Below are 21,290 nucleotides of genomic sequence, written 5' to 3' on the forward strand. Positions count from 1 at the left end.
ATTAAAGATTTCAGTTGTTTAGAGAAATCTTTTTCTTTGCTTTTTAAAAATTATACGAAGTCTTGGAAATTACTGTAATGTAGACATCAATAAAACATTACTTTTAGACATCAATAAAATATTTCTATTTTAATAATTGGAAGCCTGCAGTAATGAAGTAGAGAGATTGACACATTTTGCGATATAGTTACAAGTAAGCTAGAAAAAACTTGAATATCTGGACATTTGCCCTATTTATATTGTCATTCTTCATATGGGAGAAGTGAAACTATTTCCCAACTACTAAGATTTTACTCTAAGCCTTAGTCTATGTATGACCAAATAATTGGTCAATTCTATCAAATGAGAATTTGTCTCTCTCTAAAAAAAAAAAAAAAAAAAAAAAAGAATAAAGAAATCAAAATCAGAAAGATTGAGTGAGTGGCTGAAATAAATGGCCTGAAAAGTTGTTTGGGGGGCTCTTTGTTACACTGCATCAGAGGATGAAATAATTTTTCACATGCTTTTTCAGGTGAAAAAGATGTGATTTTACAACAGAGTGAAGAGATTTCTAGAAAGTTAATGAATGATCTATGTAACCAGTATATTGTGTGAATTCATTGAATTCTAGAAAGTAATTCTCACTATGGGGATGAAAGGGCTCATGGGAAGAAAGAAAGGAAGTAAGGGTATCTTGCAGGGATATCAGAATTTCTCTAGACGTCATTTGACGTACACATGCCACTTCTCCCTTCACCCTGCTCTACGCCACCCCAATCACCCACACCCATCAAGCGTTACTGTTAGAATTATATGCCTTCCAAGTTTTGAAATTGTAGTCGAATGAGACTCATAAATGTAGACAGAGATAATGGGGGCGGGGTGTGTGGGGGGGTTGGGGAGCGATGGCACAGGGAAAGATTACCAGATAATGAAAAACTCTGAACTGGAACAAGTTACCAGCACATCTTGCCTTTATTTTCCTTTCCTAAAAAACGGAGAATTGGAACTTCGTGATTTGTAATGGCTATTCCATTTCCACTATTTTCTATTACTATGTCCTTTAGAATTGATCCAAGACTTAGAAGGCTGAGATTGTAGTACAATTCAGCAAGGTTAGAAATAGATAGCTATATTCAAGCTGTAATTTTATTGTACATTTAAACATTTTTAAAAGTGATTTCATTCTGTCCCTTCCTTGATTTCTACCACACCCTGTTCTCTACCCTAACCCTCTACTTAGAACATATTTTGCTTTAAATAACACAGATTATACTTTATTCTTCATTGTCATGTCAGTCATATTTTAGGTATCATTGTCAGATGTTTTCTCTTATTTTAACTGTATGCTTCTGAATGTATATTTAATTTGCTTCCCAGAATTATTACTTATTATTTCCCTCCTGAAGTTAACTGTATTTTTTTATTCGGCGATCAATTTTTTCCCTCCTAAACAACATTCATTCTTAAGTACTATAGTGCTGGAGGCATTTGATATATATTCTGAGCAGAAATTCAACGTTGGAGGAAATAGTAGAGTGCTTCCAACTAATTAATTCAACCAGTGTTAAGAAGAGCACTTTTATCACATACACATAGGTCAGCACATTAAGAGAAATGTTTTATTCTGGAGGTGTCAAACTTTCATAACCTTGATAATAGCTTTATTATTTAATTTAAATTAATGCTTCATTCACTTATCCAAAGTAATGAGTGACAAATTTAAAATCCTGATCAAGTAAAACTTCTTCCTTCTGACTCATTGTCATAATGTAGAAATATAGCAGAGCCCCTGGATTAAGATTTCAAAAGGACGTGTCGACGAGGTTTATTGTCCAATAAACTACAATGGACAGGCACTGCACCATGCAAATGGACTGTGAGTCTTGACAGCGGCTGCTGCTTTAAAAGAAAGGAACAATTTACAGGGAAGTAAGCACATGCAGGGCAAAATAGCCTACCAACAGATAGTGCACTAGGCTCAAAAAAGTACCTGGGAATTGAGCATAGAAAAAGAACTTAAACTGATTTTGGTCATTTCGTATTCAGGGCACATCCACCCTTCAGACTTTCCCTGAAACACACTGTTTCAAACCCTGCAGATTCCAATCACGTCTCCTTTGGCAATTCTCCCAGTGCACAGAGCTGCTGGAGGAGCCAAGGTCTCAACCTTGTAATGATAGCTCACCCTTAGAACACTATAGAAGCATCGAGATAATAAAATCATAGAATCTTAGATTTTGCAGAAGTCTCTGAGAATCTCTATTCTATTCATTCTTCCAAAATAAGGATCCCTACTAAAACAACTCTAACAAATGTCCATGCAGCTTCTACTTAACACTTTCTGTTACAGAGAGACAATTATTTGATTATTGGAAATCTCTTATTATCAGTCAGTTCTTTCTGATTTTACCCCAATCTTTCCGATTTTTTGTCTGCCAAGTCAACCTGTTGGTTGTGTTTCTATTGTCTAGTGCAAACCACAATCTTTTCATGACTATATTTAAACAGCTGAAGAATTTACTTTTTTGAGTTATATATTAAAAAGCTAATTGTATATCTACTTTTTCTCATAAAAGCTCATATTCAACTCCCTTAACAGAATAATCAATTTATATATGGCAGTGTGAGAAGCTGACTCCTACTAACATATTGAAATTATAATAATCCAAAGAGAAAGAACAAAGCTCACTGATCTCTCTACCATTTCAACTACAGGCAGTCTGTTATATGGTTATTAGTGTTACTATATTTTGCTGTTAGTGTTACTATATTAGTGTTACTATATTTTTCAACTTAACCTTATTCAATGCAAGAACAGACTGTTGATTAGGCTGCTTTCCTTGACATTCAAATGTCATTTGAGGGGCCTTCACAAGAACTATACTGACATTTTCTAATCATGTACCTTGAAAATTTTATTTAAGCTTTCCTTCCTTAGTTTTCCCATGTGTAAAATGGCTGTGATAAGTACATGTATCTCACTGTTTTTTTGTTTTTGTTTTTTTTTGTTGTATGTGTGTGTGTATGTGTGTGTGTGTGTGTGTGAGGTCCCAATATAAAGCATTCAGTATAGTATATGATAAATACTAAGGTTAGTTTAATGTGTTCTAAATATGGGAAAGTTGATAATGTGAAGATGATGAAGAAATTGAAGGTGATAATTATGAAAATCATAATGATATTGGTATGTCTAATTAACACAAGATCAAGAATATAACTAAACAAAGAAGCAATTTGGAATCAGGTGACCTTCTTTAGGCTAGATACTGTGACAGAGAGAGGGAGAGAGGGAAAGAAAAGAGAGAGAGAGTCAGAATGATTAACTGAGTGAATTATATTTCTTTCTCATGCCAGGAATAATGCAAGATTACTGACATGGTGAAAAATGTGTGAGGCAGGGTCAAGAGTGACAAAGACAACTAACAAGCACAGTGAAATAATTACATGCATTCACCCTACTATGACATCAGAAAATATAAAATGGAACAAAATAACATCCTCATCCAAAGCAAACGAGAAACATGAAACAAAACAAACAAAAATTGGAATAACAATGGAAAAGAAATGAAACTTTTTTTAGAAAGTAAACAGAGGAGTAATAACAGCCTTTGCAAATAGAAAAAAATATATATTCTATGTGATTCTAAAACTAGGTATGTAATTGCCAAATCAGAAGAGTCTTGGGTACCAAGCATCCCAGAACATAGGGATGAAACAATAGAGGATTGTTTAAAACTCGATGTGTAAGCATGTTAGATCCCAGTTTCTCTCACTAATCTTGTTTACATGGGTTGCTACAGAGAAGGGAGTTTTAATCTCTTGTGAAGAAGAAACTAACTGGCCTTAAAATGTAGTGCAGAAGTAATAGATGGCTAGAAACAGGAGGGTAACATTAAACACTTATGCATAATGAAGACATTGAAACTTGAAAACAACAGAACTTAGTAAAAAGTATACAGAAAACAAGGAAATAAAGAGGACATATTAACTAGAGGTCAACCTAGAAATAGGAGGGTCGACAAAACTATCTGGCAGATTTTCAACACCTCATCATCTGCCTTGGGATCCCTTTCTCCCTGATTGTTAGATAAAACATTAACTTTTCCTGGTCTGGATCCTTTCTCCTATCTGGGTTTACATGATGCTGGAGGCACAGATACTGTCTTCAGACATGTAACATGTCAAGGTAATTAACTAAATGATTTGTATTGTTCTTATGTTGCTACTTGGATTATAGTCTTTAAAAAGTCATTTGATTTATTTTTTTCTTTCTCTATAAAATGATATGTCAAGAAAAAAGCACAACTCATTTTAAGAACTGATACTAAGAAATTTATGTGTTAATATATGATTTTTTATAGGAATTACAGTGACCGAATTTGTCCCTGGGGACATCATTTGTTTGTAAAATGGAAGAGACTGTGCAAGGGGCAGAATTTAGTTTCTCCCTATGGCTCCTTAGCTGTGATTAAATTCTCAGTACCCTCAGTGGTATGATGTCTTAATCACATTATTGTTTGAATTCAATTACCTTGAACTAAAGTGTTAATATTTTTTAACTTAAAAAAATTTAAAAATCTTTCACTGTTGTCTCTGCTTATCAAAAAACTATCCTAGGTATATAAATTTTCATTATAAAATAGTACATTACTAAATTCCATGAAGCAAAAGACACACATACATGGTTTTGTTTTGTTTTTTTAACTTTTTAAAATTAAATTTATTAGGGTGACATTAGCTAATACAATTATATAGATTTCAAGTATACAGTTCAATAATATGTCATATGTATATTGCATTGTGCATTCACTACCCAAAGTTAAATTTCCTTCAGTCACCATATATGTGACCCCTTTACCTTTATCCTCCCCTTTCCCTCTGGTAACCACTAAACTATTGTCTATGTCCATGAGTCCCTGTTTGTTTGTTTTGTTTATTTACTGCTTTCAGTTTTATATCCCACATATGAGTGAAATAATATGGCTCCCAACTTTTTCTGGCTTATTTCGCTTAGAATGATAATCTCAAGATCCATGCTTGTTGTGGCAAATGGCAGTATTTTATCTTTTCTTATGACTGAGTAATATTTTATTGTATATGTGTACCACATCTTGTTTAGCCAATCATCTATCAAAAAGCACTTTGGTTGTCACACACATGTTCTTGATGCCAGACGCTGCATAGATTTGGGGGCTCAGTGAAAAATGAAAATGTGAATCTTTTTGTTCAAAAAGGCAAATTACAAGTCTTTAACTAAGCAGAAGTTCTCTCTGAGCACAAGGCCCTGTGGAACTGCAGAGGGCATATGCCCATGAAGCCAGCCATGTTTAAGGCATTATTTTCTATTCCACAAATTCCGTCCTTCTTTTCACTTCCACAGTATTTCAACTGGAAAATATTTAAATTTTTTTCTCTTAAAGGCAAATTTCTTCTGGTTGTCAAATTACCTGATAAGAACTTTTGAGGATGGGGTAATTTCCTTTCTTAATATGTTTCGAAGGCCTGAAATTACTAATCTTTCTACTCAAGGATCATTCTTAGACTGACTGCCTCCAGTAATTTATGGGTAAGCTTTTCACATCACTAAGAAGGTGAAAATTGAATATCTCATTTACTAAATATAAACTAGTATGCTAAAAATGTGATAAATATATCAATATAAAACAAATTTATATGCTCATAGGAAAACAGGATGAAGGAGAAAGAGAGAGAACTTTCTGAGTAGTCTATTCTTTCTATTGTGGATTATTTTATTTTCAATTAATAAACTGAAATAGTGAAGATGTTACAATTATTTTCGTTTTAATATATTATTCAAGGTAATTACATGCCGAGCATATATTAAAATGTTTGATATGAGACGGTTTTATTACTTTAAAATTAAAAACTCAATGTTTATTAGATTAAAATGTTATTATGAAATCATTTATCTAGAAATCTTAAAGTTTTTGGTAATTCTCCAAATCATTTCTTGATCAATAAGTTTGCTTAATGTTGTATTTACTTATCTGTTTGTATGTTTGTTGATAAGCAATTTGTATTTAGATTGGCTAATGCTATTAAGTCTAAATTTATTATGTATTTTGCTTAGCATTTAAAAATATACTGGTGATTTATGGCTCTAAAATGTAACTAACATCAATTTAAGCCATAATGTATTTATAAAGAGATGAAAAGTAGTTGCATCAATGCAAAAGGTATTTTAATAGTGCTAATAACAATACAATACACAGTAAGTAGCATAATAAAATAATATCACAATTTATTTCTTCTAGTATAGATTAAGCAAAGTGATAAAATTTTTAGATTTCAGAGAGCTGATCAAAGCTGAGAGAACAGCTCACTGTGCTACACTCTAGCATGTTGCCTTGACTCTCACATTTCAAGATGACAGCAGCTACATTCCAGGTAGCAGAATCCAGATAGTAATGAATAAAAAATAAATCTGGAAACTTTCTTTTAACGGTTTCTGAGAGCAGCCACAGGATCTTTTCATTTTCATTTAATGGGTCAGAAGTTATTTAAAAGACCATATCAAACTCAAGGGAAGCTTGGAAATGGTGTCTTTATTCTGGACAGCCAGGCACTAGCCAGAACATTTTACAGCAGAAAGGTAAGATGGATGTTGGGAACAACTTGTATTTTTCTGTCACAGAAACTTTCCAGGAACCCAAATGTTTTCTAGATACAGAAATATTTTGGGCTACAGCCATCCTACCCTGAACAAGTCCGATCCCATCAGATCTCAGAAGCTAAGTAGGGTCGGGCCTGGTTAGTACTTGGATGGGAGATCACCTAGGAAGACCAGGTGATGTAGGTGTAAAAAATAAAATAAATAAATAAATAAATAATGAGAAATATTTTGGAGGGATTTTAATGTAGTAGGCTATCAGAATTGGAGGGGAAACTTTAGCAAAAGTTTAAGCAAAAGATTTTTAGAGGAATTCAAAGGTTCAAAGGACAGTTACTTGAAAATAAGTGCTTTTAAAAAAAAAATTTTTAAAAATATTTTAAGTTTGCATTTTTTATTATTTTATATTAGTTTCAGGTATACATGATTACACATTTATATAATTTATGAAATGATTCTCTGATTACTTTAGCACCCATCTGGCACTACACAGCCATTACAATAATATTGACCATATTCTCTATGCTACTCTACATCCCTGTGGCTGTTTTGTAACTGTTAATTTGTACTTCTTCATCCTCTTAAAAGAACTATGTGCTCTTTAGAGGATGGACTTAAAGCTTATTTGGATATTTATTAACCCAGCCTTGGTATAGGTATTAATAAAGATTGTTACAGAGCAATATAATTTGAGGACATTCAACCATTTCACAAATCGTTATCCAGTTATTCCCTCAAGAACACATTCAGTTTTAGTGGGAAGCTAAGCTTTGCCTCACTTACAACATGATCCAGGAAATGGATTGAGTTTAGGACAGAATACCAGAGACAACGGAGTGGGTTGAGCCAAGCAGAGAAACTAAGACTAAAGCATAATTACCAGCCTGATCTGATATTATAGGACACATAGAAGACTGTACCTCTTTGGAATTGAAAAATATCCTTCAAGACCTAAATATACACTCATTCTGGTGCTGCTATTATTTCATTACTAATTTTTGTGATTGAATAAGTTAAGCACAAATAAATACATGAACATACATTTAGAGCTGGAAGATAAAAAAAAAATGATGCAAGGTCAGTATATATATATATTTTTTTTTTCAGAAGCCATTGGAAAATAGATTAACAGAAAAGTTTCAAACTTTTGCTGTTTGTATTATTTGGGAAAAAGCTGATTAGTGAAAATAAATTTCATTGCATTACCTCACAATGTTCTGCTTTGTTTCTGTGATCTAGAAACCAATTATTAAATTAAATATTCAAAGAATGGTAAATGTGGATATGAAGAGAATTGTAAAAAGGAATGTTTAGTCACTTTATGTGACCTTCAGCAATGTCTCAGATGCATAAAGTCTATGCAACTATGAAACTCCTCCAACCAACATCCCTTTGCACTCTTGGTTTTTAGAACATTGTCAACTTTTTTTTGTATTACTTATATAAACATCACATTTCTCACACATAAAATTTATATTCTGTTCTATTCTGGATTTTTTCCTATTTACCAAGTATTTCAATCTAGAAATCTGGGGCTCCTCCTTTTTCCCTCACTACTCATATTTAATTAGACTTCAATTAATTTTGGTTCTACTACTTTAATGTGTCTTGGCTAATCTTGTTTATTTCCTTTCTTATTACTTCAATATATTGTTCTGTTAGTTCTTTACATGTATTAGTACAAAAGCCATAGAACTGGTATCTGTTTTATTTTTCAAAAACCTATCTCCCCTACATTCAATGAGTTTTTTTCATGGATCCAAGAGAGATTTTTCTAAGATATATACTTGATTTTGCCCCTTCCTCTTTAGATTCTTCACTATTCTTTATTTCGTGTAGGATTAATTCGTCAAGACTGCCTAAACTACCAAGAGTATCAATGATTAGATCTTATGGTATCAGCTATTCATCACCATCAAAAACCAGAATTATAAAGAATTAGGGTGGCTGAAGTTAAAGGGATCGAAGGCACCTATAAAAGTCTAGATATGGGAACAGTTATGTGGAACTTCAGGGATGAGATTGTGCAAATATTAGTCATCAGTCATGGCGGTAACAGAGAGAGACTGGGTCAAAATGTGGTGAGAGTCCTAGATCAGTAACTCTGGCTCAGAACATTTCCCGGTGTTCTTTCTTGCCTTGATAAGCCTGTTGTGACTTGTCCTGTGGCGGAATCCATGTACCTGGAACTAGTGGACGAGAGAGTATGGGCTTAGAATTATCCAAGAATGTAATACACAATTGGTAGTTCTGAAATCTGGTTGTAAAATAGTTTTATCCTATTTTGGAAAAAAGATATGCAAATTTACCTCTACTGCAAGTTTATCCAACTTAATTTACAGCATAATAGGAGAAACTGAAACTACTTAAATCCTGAGAAAATAAACAAACAAACAAACAAACAAAGACAAGGAAGCCAGAAAGACTATGAGATCATTTGTCAAACTACAGGTTCTAAAAAGATAAAAATTTTAAAAATTAATGTCAGAGATGTTAAAAAAAAAAAAAAAATGGTTTCACTTATTGAAAGATTATTCAAAAAAAGTATTCTCATGTAGTTATCTCTAAGTTTTGGCTTCCTTCTTTGATCTCATTTTTCATCTCTGTAGCTGTTGGGTCAGTTTCTAATATTCTAGGACATCTAAATAACTTTTCCTGGTTAACTCAGCTAGAAAGTCAAGGGCTATATTCACATCCATATCTGCCTTTCTTCAAATTAATTTTTATCTTGTTTCAAATATATCATGCTCTTTCCAATAACTTTCAGTGAGTTGGTGAACTGAGAATTAACTATTTCAATACTCTGCTTTAATGTATATAAACAATGACATTTCCATTTTGCAGGTAAGAGAATGATAAATGCATGTTAAAGACTTATCTAAAGTCAAAGATGTAATATTACTTAAAAAGTAATATTGACAGAATTACTGGAAGCAATAACATGAAAGACTTTGTATTTTCCTCCTTATTTTTATTTTCATCCTTTCTTCTTTAACCTCTATTATTTCTTTATGCAAAACTCTATCCCAGTAATAACTTGAACAGCCCAAAGAGTGACGCCTCACATATTTTCTATAAATTCAGTTATTTCACTCCCAGATACTTCAAACTTCTGTACAGCTTTCTGACTTTGTAGATTTACCGTTTACCAGCAACTTTTATACCTGTAAACCTTTGTCTGCTCTCAGTAAACTTCTCCTACCCCACCGCACTCACATAAGAATTATAGCTTATCCTTCTGAGTTCTGGGGATCTATAGGTGACTTTACTTTATCTGATAAAAGTAATACAGCCCCATGTTTTAGATGCTAATAAACATTAATACGTTTTATGAATAATATATTTGTATATCAACAAGATTCACTAAAATAATGAAATTAAAATAGATTCTAAAGGAGAGAAAGTCAGGGTACTTTTTATGCCATTCCATGATAAGAAACACTTTCAAAAATACAAATATTCTCCCACTCCAAAAATAAGTAAAATAAATATAAATAAATAAAAATTAACACAGTAAGTAAACTTTAACCAAAAAAATGGCTTTGCCAGGGGTTTGTTTTCTCCCTTTTTCATTTATTTCCCCTTTGTTTAATTCCAGACTTGTCCTACTTCATTCTCCCTGTTTCATTTTTTTCTAAATCACTGCCTCTGACTCTTGTTATTTATTCATTTATTTATTTATTCAAGCATTGACAATTCTGAGACTTTCCCGGCTCAGCAATCTACAGATCACTCATCAGTATGTAAATGTCTTCTAAGCAGTGACCTTGTTAGCATCTCAGAAAAACATACTCTTCTTCTTACCCCTAGACCATCAGGTCACTGTCCATGTTACAGAGCAATTCTAACTCTAGGGAGAAACTTGATTATTTTAAAGATTATATAACCTTCCTGGGTTAGATTTTTGTAAATGATCTTGGATTATTAGGAAAATTTAAAATAAAAATTGAGCAAAAGTTTAAGAAACCTGCAGGTAATAGGAAGCCATTCTTTTTTTTTTTTTTTTTTAAGCAAAATGAGGTCTACTACTCAATTTAGAACATTTTTTTTTCCTTCTGATATATGTTGCTTATAGTGGAGTGGTCAGTAAAAGTGCTCAGGTTGCAAACAGAGTCACAAATATGAAAAGCTCAAGCCTTATGATTTGGGTACTCAGGTTGTGATACCTAACATATGCCCTTCTGCTCATATTATTTCCTCAGATTGGAAGATTCCTTTCTTTTGTTTTCTTATGAACTCCTTAGCTATATACTAAAGCTTCATCTTCAGAAAAACCTTTGATCTCTTGAATATTGGGCAGAAAGAATACTGTGAGCATAAGAAATGCCAATTTTAAACCTCATTCTACCAATATTAGCTGCAAGACCTTGTCAGGTTTATATATCTGAACTGCATTTTCATAAAAGGTCTAATGTAAACAATATTTCTCTTGCAGGATCATTTAAAAGTTAAAAACACTAGATTTAAAGAATTCAGCACATAGAAGATACTCAGTAAGTGGTAATCTTGTTACTATTTAGTTTTCCTAAATTTAGTTTGTTAATTATCTTCTTATTTTTATAGTAATTATTTAGCCCTTTAGATCTTTTTTCCTCCTATGTGTGTATTAGGGTCACTGGAAATAGAGTAGGAGAGAAGAATTAATATGATAACAATTAGGAGGTGAAAATAAAGCACAGAGTGATGGTAGACAGGGGAAAGGGATAGTGAAGCAACAGATGTGATGCAGTGCATGGTGATTCCCTATTGTTCTGGTTACCATTCCAAATGGAGCAGTGATGAGATACATCAGGTGGAACAGCATTCAGGACTTAGGATAGGTGGAGGGAAGCAGTACTTGAAATAGTCCTCCACAGTAGGGGAGATTTAGGTGTCTGGATCCTTCCTGCCTCTTTTTTCTCCTTGTTCTAAGTTCACCTCATGGAGAGATATAACACTTCTCATTTCTGAGTTCAATTATCTGACTCTTCAGTGGACTCTCTAGACGTCAAGTCCCACATCTCATGGTGTGTTGTTTCATGGAAATATGAAAAAGGAGCGTGAACTTAGAGAAGATGAGTACTAATAGAGCAAAAAAATGGGAAGCGATTGGGGTGTGAGAAGGCACTGCAATGTAGTACTTATATGCCAATGTAGTATTTCTCCTGTCCTGCTGAGTAATACTTGAGGACAAACACTTTGTTCTATTGTTTTCTACTTCTGGTGCTTGGTGTAGTGCCTGGTATTGAGTATCTGCTTGTAAAATAAATAAATGAAAGAATCAAAGACTATATGCATAAGCAACATCATAACACCAAAAGTCTATTATTTAATTTCTTGGCAGATGAAGTAAAACAATTACTCAGAGAATATGTATAACATCAACTGATTGAGTTAGCTTGCTGTTTCGAATTATTATTTTTACAATTAATTAAAATGAGAGAATCATTCATTCGCCGTAGGAATTACCAAAAACAAAGGGAAGAATCAATCAAAACAAGGCAATCTAGTGTGGTATTGATATGTCTATTGTACTTTGCAGCTACAGAAAATATTGTCTCTCTTCCCTTTTCATGTCTTTCTCTGTTTGTGGCCTTCTAAAATGATCTTAGAGCTTTGTGCTCCTTTATTTTATCTTTACCATTGCAGATTTTTTCATCATAAAAATCTGATAAAAAGACAAAATACTATATAAAACACTCATTTTTCAGCCTTGGGTATATTCCCTTCACAATTTTCATGTTTAGTTTTTGTCAATTTCATTGTGTGTGTTTACCTGTGTGTGTGTGTCTGCCAGAAACCACTAGGAAACAATTATAATAATTTAAGAAAGAAAACAGCCTAAATGTCACCTTGATTCATTATTTCAGGAAAGTCTTGTAATTCTACAGGGTATTATGGAACATATCTCAGTTAAAAGCGAGAGAGAAACGACCCTTAGGAAAAATCTTTCGTGTGTTTTTTAGTACTTATGAGAACAGGCAAGTAATGACTATATTTTATGACATATACATGAATGACTTAATTAAGTGAAATATCTACTTCAGAAAAAAATTTATCACTGTCTCTTAAGTCATGCATATGGCTAGCTGATTCCTTTGAAATGATCTTTGTTAGGTCAACAATTGTGTGACACATGAAGCACCACTAGCTACTCACCATACCCCATCCTTCAGCCTAGCCCCATGTTCATAGCAAGGCCTGATTATTGATTATGCTCCATTTTTGAGCTTTGAAGTAAAAGTCCTTATGCCATTCTTTGATTCTGGTGGGTTAATTTCCCTTTTCCTGCTTTCTCAGACAGAGTTTTACCCATCCCCAGATTAATGTTTTACATATATTTACCTCTGGCCAGAAGGATTTAAATAAGGGTTTAAATAGCTTAATGTGACATTTTAAAACTCTGATTTTATTTACATGTTCTGTACCAAAAAATACCGTCTTTGAGTATAGAAAAAAAATACAGTCATCTACTACATAGCTAAATTTTTCAGAGACAAAAGTGTAGACCAGCATTTCCTAAAATATAACAATACGTGTATCATGTAATTTTATTAAGACTTAAAAAAATAGTATTTTTTATGGTAAAATGAGTTTTGGTAACCTGTATATTCTCTTCCACTCTTCTATCACACATGCATTTATAGTACTTATGTGTAAATTAAAACCTCAGACAAGACCTGCACTCAAGATACCCATTTTATGTTGTTTATTTCAGTGCTATTCAAACTTCTGTATTGAAAGAAACCTTGACTCAGACTATATAAATAGAAGCTGGGAGAATAATATTTCACAAAACTCACTTGGGGAAACACTAGTCTAGGAGAATCTATAACAGAGAAGTAGTAAGTTGTTTTGATTATTCTTCAAATCTTCTCTCAAAGACATTGCACCCAAGAAACCTCCTACATCTCTTACTTGTGTTTATATCTGTACAATGTTGATCTTCTATTACAACTGCCATCACAGTATGCACTGTGTGGGTGCCTCCTTTATGTGTATCACTCTTTAAGTATATTCTGAGCTTATGGGCAGAAATCCTTTCAAACTAACATTTGATTTCACACACACACCCCGCCACCAGCTGCATGAATTGCCTTGATAATCCCTTAAATTTTTTTTCTCTTCCATCATACCTGTATATATATATACATATATATATATATATGTTTGTATGTGTATAAACTTGTTATAGACAAATTTAATGATTACCAGAAAATAATTATTAGTAAAGAAGTATTGAGCAATGCTATCTGAAATGATAAATGTTTTAGTCCTAAGAGGTTAGCTTTTCGTTTACCTGGGGCTGTGGGTATAATAGCACTAGAACAAGTTTCAAATGACCTGGAAATAAGAAAATAAAATAGGATATTCAAGAGTCATTCATATCCTATGATCAGATGTTTTGAACTATGTTATTGATTCTAATTTCTTTCTTTTTATGTTTTTTTCTGTCTGTTTTGGATCTTAAATATATGTCATAATTTAACCATGATGATATCTAAAATAAAGACAACCAATAATGTTTGACACAATGTATTATCATACCATGCACCTTGTAACAAAGTTTCCTTACTTCACACAAATTCTCTGAAAACAACGACAAAAAAGTCACTTATTTAATTTTTTTTCAGTTCAATATCCCATATTTGGTTTAAAGAGTGAAGGAGCTTAAGCAGCACTGGGTATATATATTCCCATCTTCCCCCCACCTCCCATTTACTTCTCAGACTACCTAATTTCACATACTCACACTTACACTCACACTCTCACAGTGTGCTATTTGGAGCCAACTATTTTCTCTGAAACCTTATTTAAAAATGCTCATTAAGGTGTTCAACCCAAGTTTTTTCTGCTTTTGAATTTTGACTAAGGGAGAAACTGACCATGCAGTGCACTAGAGCTCAGATGTAGGTTTTTCATGAGAAATGAAATATTATTCAAGTAAGAACCTGAGGCCTAAACCAAGTTAAATGTGCTAGCCACCAGAATTGGAAGAGGAGATTTTGACAGGAGAAATGTTTTGGGAGGAAAATATTAGTTATTGAAAATGAGGAAGGAGGGAGGTAATGAGGGAAACAAGAATCGAGATTTCAAAGTGAACTTCTCTCACCTAAAATGATTTCTTAACATTTTGGGAAGGCTGTAACCATATTTAGTTGCAAAACATGCCTAGAGGGCATGTCTTAAAGGATCAATAAAAAGTGAAATCCTAACTGTGAATGGACCGTATCTAGAATGATTGGTTGAGAGCAGAAATAGTAACATAAAATCTTTATTAGTAGAGTTGAATTAATGGAGTGATGAAATGGAAAATAGTAACATGTAAAATTATGAAAAGGTAGTGCCTGGAACATCTGCATGACAGAAAGATGTAAAAATAATGTTTCATTTGTACCTTAACTACTTAGGAAAGCAACAGCTTTCCCTCCCACACATCAGTTTTCAAAAGCTGATGCTACATATATAAAACAACTCTCCTTGAAGGGTTTCCTCAGATATATTGTCAACATTAGTGTGAGCTCTGAAAGTAAGCCATTGAATAGAAATTGCTTGCTGCCTAAATTAATCCTTGCTATTGAAATTAGAACCTCACTAACACCCATGTAAAAATATAGCTCTTAATTAAATATCTAGACCCAAGAAAAAAACTATTTCTACACCAACCAACTGTTCTAAATATTCAGATGATTTGGCCTTGTGATGCCTTTATACAAATAAGCTTGATAAGTGAAAAAAACAAATGACGAAGGTACACATGTGCATTTTTAAAGAAGTATTATGTCTTCAAAGTCTTCACTGTAATATCAGCCAAAATTAGGATAGCAGTGTATAAAAAACATTTCATGAGGTCTTGTGCTATCTGTGCTTTATATTTACAGTGCTAGCTTATTTGTCCATTGTTTAAAAATCTTTAACCTTCATTAGACATGTCATATATCCTTATGCTAAGAAAAAAAAATGCAGCGAGGGAGAGAATTATGTTTATTTTATTTTATTTTATTTTATTTTATTTCTCTCATCTGTCAACAATGAATCACAGATGGCAAAGGGTAGTGAAATCAAATGGGGACAGAAAAGAAGTGGGATTTTTCCAAAAGTGAGCAGAATAAGATTGAATTTGCTGAGTGGGCTGGCAGTATGTAACCATCAAAATAACGGAAGTCTGAGTAGAGCATCTTTGAACCAGAATAGCTGAATAAGCCAATTAAATATTAAAATTCAGGAATATTCCTTCATTTTATGAGAAGAGCTATCTTGTACATTTATGCAGATATGGTCTAGCGTATGAAAGAATCACTTCATAGGGAAAAGAAGTAATCCACAGGAAATGGTAAGCATGACTAAGGCCACAGTCCTCTGAAAAACCCTCAGAATTCTAATGTGAACAAATGAAACATTTAAAGTAAAAGTAAATAAACTTAGAAAAACTTCCTTATCTTATCCCTTATCTGTTATTAAAAACTTTGTTAAGTATTCTACACTCCTTAAACTGGCACATGTGGCTGTAGACAATCTGCCCCAAATTATGTTATCATGTTGGATGATTCCAGGACATTCTAGCTACATTTCACTTCTAATTATTTCTCATTTTTGTCATACTTTTAAGGTTTTCCAATTTTGATTAGATATTCCTTTTGCCTAATAGTAACTTATCCATTCTCTTTTTTGCATAATTTTATATCACCTGTATATAGCCTTTAGAAGAATAAGCTTAAAATTTTTCTCTCCTGTGATGTCTGCATTGATCATTCCTTCTCTGTAGTCTCAAAAAACTTTGTTGATACTTTTCTTAGAATACTTGTATGACTTTGCTTTAAGTATGTGTTTGCATGTGTACCTCTTCAAATAAACATTTTATTGCTTCTAAGGTAGGGATCATGTGTTTTTTTTTATCTTTGCATCCTCAGAGCTCAGAATTGAGCCTAATATATAGTACACTGTATTCAATAAATATGTATTGAATGAACACAAGAATATATGAATCTCACTTCCAGCCTTAATCTCGCATGAATATTAAAAGAATTCTTTCTTGCTTACTATATTGCATACTCCAGAAATATAAAATCTCATGTTGTACAGTAAGAAGTAAAATATACGGGCAAACAGGTTGCACAAGTTCTAACTGAGAGTTAGTCGTTACATGCTATGCAAACCTAAGAAAATTACAGTCTTTCTAGTCTCAAGAGGGCTGGACCTTTCAGGACCTCTGAAGCTGTGAGTTTCCATTCTTTGGAATATGCGATCCACTTGACTTAACTATCAGTTATAGACTCATAAATAATTTGCCCATATTAATGAATATATATTTTGAATATATTTGAGACAAATTCATGATGTCTAAACTACATGCTAAATACCATGGAGTTACTCCAAGTTGTAGTTGTGCAAAGAGATGTCATTAGGTGATATAATTATTAACTTTTTATTTGTTAGCAATAAAATTTATTCATTCTGAAACAAAACAGAAGGGAACTTTATATTACTGATGTCGGTCGGAATGCCAAACCAAAAAAAAAAAAAAAGATGGAGAAAAAATTACTCTATTATGTTAAAAAACACACCTACACATACACACATACATCAAAGGAAGCTTATGTAACATGAGGAACAGAATGCTCCTGGCAGACAGAAGTAACTGTACGATCAAGAAGTTAACTACCCTCTGACTTAGCAAATAATTTCCTCTTGGGACTACTTTCATAAACAGATGGAATGAGAGAGGTAGACCAAATTATCTTTAAACTTCAGCTTATATATTTGATAATTCCATGTTTTTTGAAAAAAAAAGCACAGCTATGTGAACTCTTGGTTTTCTCATTAATGTATACCTTCTATTAGATGGAAAGTGTAAAGGCATTTTTTAGTAGGTGATGAATTGCAAGCTTTTCCACTACTCTCCTAATATGCTAATTTGCTATTTCCAGTTCTTCTTAACATTAATACAGGAAAAAGCGAATGCCATTATCATATATTATTTGGCTTTGGGAAAATAAGATTTTAGATTTTTTTCAGATCTGTAAAGTCATGCTCATACTCTTAATAAATGATCAGTGTAGTTAAGGAAGACTGACTCTTCAAACTATGGAATTCAGTTGCAAACAATCTAAAATGTTTCTCCCTCAAGTCCTCTATACACACTTTATTATTTATAGCCATCTATCCTGCCATGCCAGTGGGGGGAAAAAAAAATGCCAGACACTGTCATAAATAATTGTGCTGATAATGTCCAAATTAAGATATTCACTAATATGTACTGAGCACATTGCATAATGAATTTGGATAAAGAGAACTTTACGGAATTGTCTCTATGCAAATAACTTGTAAAGAATTGAACAGTGTTCCAAAGAGGCTCTAATTGTCTCTGTTTTGTCTATGGATTCTTGAGCAATCTATTTTCAACCTGGAATCTAAAGTGTAATAGCTCCCACTGTCTGCTGCATTTTTCTCATTATTTGAGTTTTGTTTTAGTAAATTTCTAAACTTTACTTTCATTAAATGTTTGAAGCCCTCATGAAATAAAGAATGAATTTTCATCTAATTTTCTTAATACCTGTCTAAATTTAAGCAATATTAACTATATTTTTAACAATGGAATCAGTTTGTATAAATATATTATTATATCAAGAAATTCTAAAATATATGAAATGATAGCAAATGAATAAAATCTACCAAGAGCTTCTCTTTTATGTTTACCTCAATTAATAATGTATAATATTATTATGAAAGGAAATTAAGGAAATACTAAAAACCAGATAAAAGACAATTTATATTTTCATTATTCAGTGATCTTCATGGTGTATTTCCTTTTAGTCTTTCATTCTGTGTAGAGGTTCACGTTTTATTTGCATAATTATCACACACACTATTATATATATATATATCTGTTCATATATATAATTTTATAACCAGTATTTATAGATACCACATGGATTAATACTACTTTTTAAAACCATAAGAATATACTTAATCGAGTTTAACTAAACCTCCAACATCCAACATTTTGAAAATTCATTACAATGCTTGTTTTAGAATAGGTTTTAGAATATTATCATTATTATTGTTTTTACAGTTAATAATAATTTAGTTATTTATTAAATTTACTGAGTTAAATAATTTCTATAAATATTCCATCAGAGCCTCTCCTTATATCTAGGATAGAAATAAAGTTATTATTCTCTATTACAGGTAGAAAAAATGAGGTTAAGATACATTAAAAATTTTTCTCACAGTCATAGAATAAAGAATGAAGTAGAAACCTGACACACATTTTATGTATTTTTAGTCACTATTCCATTGAAAGTTAAACAAGTAAATGCAGAGAGGTTGAAGCATGGGTCTATAAAAACAGAAAATAAATAGAAACAGATGCAAACACAAAATATTGACCACTGATCCACTTTTCCTTCTAGTTTTATAAGGTGGGATTCTCTTTCACTCTCTTCTATATTAGCTCTTTAAATGTGATAGGGTGCATTATACTCCACTTGCAGAAGTTTATGCCCTAGTCTTCCTGATCTCTGAAATTTGAGGAGCTTAACTGACTAAAAGAACTTACTCTGAACCCAACTTACATTCCTGACTGTCCGTCTTTCAATGCGCAGCACACAGAATCTAAGGAGAAGTGCCTGTGTCCCACCCAGATTAAGAAGCTTCTAGCCTCTTTTCTGAGGGGAAAAAAAGAAAAAGAAGAAACTGGGTGGGAGATACAAACTCAGCATTTAAATTTACACATGATAAAATGTGCATTTGAGGTTAAATCGAACAGAAAAAATAACAATTTTGGATCAGTAAATAGTATGCATTATATTAAAAGACTTTTCAAGCTTATAGAGCTCAGACATAATTCTTCTGAAAATATTTTCTTCATGAAACAGAAATAAATTTATCAAAAATATCTGCATAAAGTATACTCAATTTAAAAGACTATTTCTAATTTAAAAAATTAATGAAATAAAAGTCATTATTAGTCAAAATAAAACTGCAATTAAAAAATCGAAAAACTTTAAAATAGAAGCTTTTGTGGGGAATATAGACAATTACTTTGAGAATATTTTGAGATATTAATTTAAAAGGATAAGAGAGAAATATAATGAAAAATAAGTCTCAAGTGTTTAAACCATGAATTAAATATGTCCGAGAATATGGAAAAAATTATTCTAAAGCAATAATTAAAGAAATGTTTCTAGATATAAAATTAGATTAAAGATTTTACATTAAAAAGGTTGGTACAATTCCAAACAAAGATAATAATCAAAAATTAATGTCAAGATGCTGTGAGCAGAGTGTTAAACTATTATAAAAATATTTTCAAAATTTGTAAGTAGGACAAATTGTCTGTAAAACCATTAAATTCAATTTAATTTATAAATTTCCCTTGTATACCAGTACATTCAAATAATAGGACAATATACACAAAATCATAAGGGGAAACTGTATGAACTCCAGAGTTTATATTTCTACTAATCTGTAATTTATACAAGAAGTCAGTGGAAAGGTAATTCTCCAACGTAAGAAGATAGAAAATATAACATGTGATTATAGTTACTATAAAATTACTTTAAAATATTCACATTACCAAGCAACAGTAATTAATGAATGTAGACGTTGCATTTGAAAATAGCTAGAGGCATTTTTCTTCAAATAGCAATGTACTTACATTTCTCTTTCAGTCTATTTTAGTACTCTTTATACACATCATACATATTCATTATTAAGAGGATTTAGTAAGGGATCTTTTCTCACATAACCTTTTCACCTCTCCTCTTAGATATTTTATATACATCTCAGACTTAAGATGACTCTGGATATTTTTTATTTCATGGAATCTCTGCTTGTCATTCTACATTTTGGCCTAGAGGACCTGCAATTTATAGTTATTTAAGCCAGAATTTGGATTAACTTGACATTTCAATCTTCCATATCTCTAAACCATCATGAAGTACTAAATTATAACTTAATGCTACTACTCTTTTACTTGTCTATTGCTACACCTTAATCCAGAATATCCACAATTCTGTACATCCACAAATTCTGTACATATTATATTCTTAATCGATTGTCTCAAAAATGTTTTCATTCATTCTCCTCCTCTAAAAAACACCTACCCACTCTGATTTACCTTCCACATGGTGACTAGAGTGATTTTTTTCAAATTAGATTATTACATTCAGTTTAAACTCTCTTTATTCTGCTCCTTTGTCTGCCTCCATTGCGTGGGTCTTAGATTAAATTTCCTTCCTCAGTCTTATTCCTTGACTCTCAAATCAATATGAACTTATCCTTCATAATTTCTTTTATGCTACCATGTAATTTCTTTCAGAGTGTTCATCACAATTTGTAATCATATACTTCTTTCACAGCATTTATCACAATTATATTTATTCATTACTTCTCTATGAGGTCCTTAACAAAGGGGTTCACATGTTTTTGGATTGATAAGTACATATCCTTGCCCCTAGTAGGTACTTACTGCTATAGGATGAATTAATGATTAGTAAATATTTTTACTTGATATTGGCACTAAAGAATGATTCAAATGACATCAAATAGGTATGCAATATGTATTGTGCTAATGCAGAGGGAAGATAACATGTATTTAATTATGTGAAAGCTAATTATTTACAGCAGATTGATTGTAAACTACTGATGGGATTGATTTCAAGAAGCTAAAATCATGAGCACTGCATTCTAAGGC

At 32.1% G+C, this 21,290-nt stretch overlaps 1 pseudogene; it reads left to right on the forward strand.

The window, feature by feature from the left end:
- Positions 1-6,683: 6,683 nt before the first annotated feature.
- On the forward strand, positions 6,684-6,802 carry LOC112484549 (annotated as a pseudogene).
- The last annotated feature ends 14,488 nt before the right edge of the window (positions 6,803-21,290 follow it).

This window comes from Pteropus alecto, unplaced genomic scaffold (genome assembly GCF_000325575.1).
Source record: "Pteropus alecto unplaced genomic scaffold, ASM32557v1 scaffold117, whole genome shotgun sequence".
Taxonomy (NCBI): domain Eukaryota; kingdom Metazoa; phylum Chordata; class Mammalia; order Chiroptera; family Pteropodidae; genus Pteropus; species Pteropus alecto.